At 35.3% G+C, this 4,561-nt stretch overlaps 1 protein-coding gene and 1 non-coding gene across 2 annotated transcripts in view; one reads left to right on the forward strand and one right to left on the reverse strand.

The window, feature by feature from the left end:
- The window catches only part of LOC101661505 (S100P binding protein), a 43,284-nt gene that overhangs the window by 16,528 nt on the left and 22,195 nt on the right, over positions 1-4,561 (reverse strand). The gene's annotated exons all lie outside the window — the stretch shown is intronic.
- On the forward strand, positions 3,347-3,460 carry LOC115872821. The gene has a single exon (XR_004048059.1). It is a non-coding gene; the product is annotated as a U5 spliceosomal RNA (small nuclear RNA).

The raw sequence follows: 4,561 nt of genomic DNA on the forward strand, positions 1-4,561 counted from the left end.
AGAATGATGATGGCAACATATGTACAAATGTGCTTGACACAATGGATGTATATATGGATTGTGATAATAATTGTATGAGCCCCAATAAAATGATTTTAAAAAAGGAATTGCTTTGAAAATGATGATGGCAACATATGTACAAATGTGCTTGACACAATGTATGTATGTATGCATTGTTGTAAGACCTGTACAAGTACCCAATAAAGTGATTAAAAAAATTTTTTAAAGTGGAAATTAAGAATGACATTTCTATGTAATTTTGGCTCATAAGCTAAAAAAAAAAAAATTACATGGGAAATTAGAAATTATTGTGAATTAAATGAAACTGAAAAAATAAAAAAAATTAAAAAACACAACCTATCAAAATGTGTGGGATATAGCTACAGAAAAGAAAAAGGTCTCTAAGATTCTATATTAAAAAGTTAGAAAATGAGAGCAAATTAACCCTAGAGTAAATGAAAGGAAATAAATCAGTGAAATATAAAACATAACAAAATCAATATAGACAACTTATAATTAAAATCTTTTTGTGTGGTGGGAGAGGGAAGCAATGATTAGACCAAAACCAAAAAGCAAACTCACTGCCATCAGCTGACTCTGATTCGCAGCACAGCGACCCTATAGAGCAAGGGTAGAGCTGCCTCTGTGGGTTTGGGACTGAAACTCTTTATGGGAGTAGAAAGCACTGTCTCTCTCCTGAGGAGCAGTTGGTTGTTTAGAACTCCTGACCTTGAATTTTGCAGCCCAACAACACCCAACTACACCACTACGTTAGATAGTTCAAGAAAATAAGAAGGACACAAATCACCACCAAGAAGCACGTAAGAATACGTATTCTAGGGACCCGACACTAATAAGAAGAATAAGGAAACAAAGTGGCCCCTTCTTTTTCATTCCCAAAATAGGGTGATTCAAACCCATCAGCTACCCTTTGGGGAAAAAAATAAGGCTGTCTATCCCTTTAGAGATTTATAGTCTTAGAAACTCTAAAGTGCCAATTTACTCTGTCTATAGCAGCGGTTCTCAACCTGTGGGTTGCAACCTCTTTGGGGGTCAAACAACCATTTCATAGGAATCGCCTGAGACCATCAGAAAACACATATTTCTGATGGCTTTAGGACCCGAGACACCGCTCCTCTATCCTCTTCCAGGTGGGTCCGCCCATGTGCAGATACGCACACATCTGAGTACCTGGTGTGAAGACTGTTACCCATGCTTCCAGACAAAATTTCATTTATTTGTAATTAGAAGTAAATATTTAAAAATATATAATTAGGTATATATTGTTTTTGTGATTAATCACTATGCTTTAATTATGTTCAATTTGTAACAATGAAAATGACATCCTGCATATCAAATATTTACATGACGATTCATCACAGTATCAAAACTACAGTTATTAAATGGCATCAAAAACAATGTGATGTTTGGGGGTCCCCACCACATGAGGAGCTGTATGAAAGGGCCACGGCATTGGGAAGGTGGAGAGCCCCTGCTCTACAGGGCTGCTATGCGCAGGAACGAACTTGATGGCCATGAATTTTAAATGAGAGGACTGAAGCTCAGGCCCAAGCTACACTTCCTTCTGTAGTACACAGGGTTGCTGCCGGTTGGAACCTAACAACCCTGTAAAAAGAAAACTGAGAAGGAAAAGCTGGAAATGAAGTAAAAATCTAGAAAGCAACATTTCCCAAGTTGGCAATATGCTTGGGGGAGAGGGCACTGGGATGATCCAGGAAGGCTTCAAAAGCAGATACCTACACTTTATCCTGGAAGGTTTTCATTGCAAAGGGGATGCTGACTAAATTTTTTTAAAAAGCTGGGTGAAAGGCCAAGTAAGTTTGGGAATCTATGCTATAAATGGAGGGTAATAAGAGAGTGGAGGGCTGAAGATGAAGGAAAATTTCTCCAAAAAAGACAGCTTATATAGTTCTTATTTCTAAATTAGGTCATATTCTATAGTAATAAAAATCAGAATAGTGATTGCCTTCAGGGATGTGAGCATATACAAATGCTTAAAATCTGTGCATTTTACTTTGGCTAATTAGACCTCAAGTGATGGAAATTTAAATTAAAAGCCACCACAAGAAAACAATTAGACAAATTCAGAATGTGAAACATTCTACAAAACAAATGACTAGATTAAAAGAGTAAGACAATAACCAAACATGTAAACCATGACTAGATACTGTCAGCAAAATTATATGACACATTTTTTCAGACAACTAGGGCATATGAATTAGATAATGTTAAATAATTATGATTAAATACCAGTTTCCAATAAATATGAAAAACATTTACACTATTAAAACAAGCCACATTAAAAATCACCTATCAAATTGATTACAATGAAAATCAATACAATTTTTTGGCAGGATAATTTGGCAACATAAAATTAAAGTTTAAAAATGTTTTTATCATTTACCTAGCAATTCCACCTCTAGCCATTCATCCTACAGAAACAATAGTTGTACACAAACATTTACTGACCACAATGTTCACTGTAGTATTACTGACAAAAGTGAGCACAACCTAAATTTTCAACATGGAGGAATAAATTATACAATATTTTATAATAAATTATGTACCTTATAATAATTAAAACCTTAACTAGAAATACTTAACATGGAAAGACTCTTCTAAATACATTAAAATTAATGTCATTACTCTATATATTGTACTTATAGAAATATTAATCAAAATATTAATTTTGCTATTTCTAGATAGTAGGGTGATGAGTTTATAGGTGATTTCAACCTTTTTTTTGTAGAAGAAATTATTTTTAATAACTGAAATAATATTAAATGGAAGAATAAAACTACTTTTTATGATCCCAGAGAGCAAATTAGGAATTACTTCCTAGAAATTACAAGGACACAAAAGCTTGACAATGTCAAGGAATCCACACAGAAAAAAATGGTTGGAAACGGATTGTGGTAGCAACTGTACAATTTTACTTGATGTGATCAAAATATGGAATGTTGTATGTATTAAATCTAATCCCATGAGGAATAGCTTTCTAACAATTAGAATTTTCAAAGCAACTAGTGAACTGCTTCATGCGGCAATGGCTTTTGTATTCTACAAAAGCAAAGACTGGTAGGTCACTTGGCAAAGATACAGAGAACAGACTTATGTTAGATTAAGAGGAGATCTTAATGTCCTTTTCTGTTCTAAAAAGTTATAATTCCATGAAGCTTTTCATTAGCTGGGATTCCAAAAAGGAAGTGGTTAGCATTTTTAAAATGCTGTTAAAGCTCTATTTGCCACTAGACAAGAGATTATACCTATACTGAAAGAATAAATTGATCTATAGTTATCTTCTGAATCAACAATACTGGTACACATACTCTGGTTTCTCTTCAGATTGAATAAATCTTTTGCCTTTTACTAAAGAGTTCCGTGGAAAGAAACAACTGAGTCATTAACCAATTTTTTGAGACCTTGCTTGTGCAAGGTTGAAAAAAAAACAACAAAAAAACAATACTGGTACACATTACTGATAAATTGAACCAAGGCCAAGAACTTGAAAATGGAGAATTCAAATTGACTTAGCATAAACTACTTATGAATCTGCCTATTAATTCATATCTAATAGGAATTTGAAGAGTTACACTTTTACTACAGTGAAAAGCACCAAATATCTTTAAAAAGAAAACCTATGCTCCCTCTACGGAACCCAATTGGCAAAATGGTTAAAGTCCTCAGCTGTTTGAATTTATACGCAATTTGAACCCACAGGAGAAAAGACAGCAATATGTGCCTGTATTATAGCCTATTGTCATACAGAGAGGGTGCCTGAGTCAGAACAGACACAATGGAACAGCACAGCAATGCTCCCTCTGGCTTTTGGCTTCCCTGTAAAGCATATGTAAATAAAGGAGAGATGAAGAATATAATCCCTTCCCTTCTGCAATATGGTATGCAAAAGCTTAAGACATTGCAAGTATACATACTAGGTAGTGGGGAAATAATACAAGAATTTGGTGTATATCACATTGGGTCCTTGCAAGGCAGAAGGAACATTAGAAGCTATGGGATTTTTAGAAGAATTGGTAATGTTGATTATCACGAGCAAAAAAACCTGCATTATGAAAAATTTCTACATGAAAGTAATGGTACCCTTGGATAATGCAGGGTTGGGTTTCTAACACTTGAGCAGTTAAAAATTCACTCATAAATTTTGACTCCCTCCAAACTTAATAATAATGTTGACTTAAAGTCTTAAAGACAACATAAACCATCGACACGTATTTTGTATGTGATATATAGAAAGAGCCCATGTGGAAAGAGAGACCAGACTTAAATCCGGTGTTCCAGGATGGAAATGCAGTGTGCTGGCATGGAGAGGGGAGCCAATAGAGGGGCCTGAGGGCTTGGTCCCATACCAGCTATGTGGACAACTGTCCCTCCCAACAGAAGAATTTACTTTAGAGGACAGCCCTGAAGCTGCAGCTTGGGGAGAGGGACATGTCTGATCAGAGAAAACGGGAGCAAATGAATGGGGAGGAAGAGAGAGTGGAGCACATCGTGGTCCACCAGGCCTAGAGGATGATATCCC

Source organism: Echinops telfairi, unplaced genomic scaffold (genome assembly GCF_000313985.2).
Source record: "Echinops telfairi isolate 266 unplaced genomic scaffold, ASM31398v2 ScPeMD7_7457;HRSCAF=8495, whole genome shotgun sequence".
In the NCBI taxonomy this organism is placed as follows: domain Eukaryota; kingdom Metazoa; phylum Chordata; class Mammalia; order Afrosoricida; family Tenrecidae; genus Echinops; species Echinops telfairi.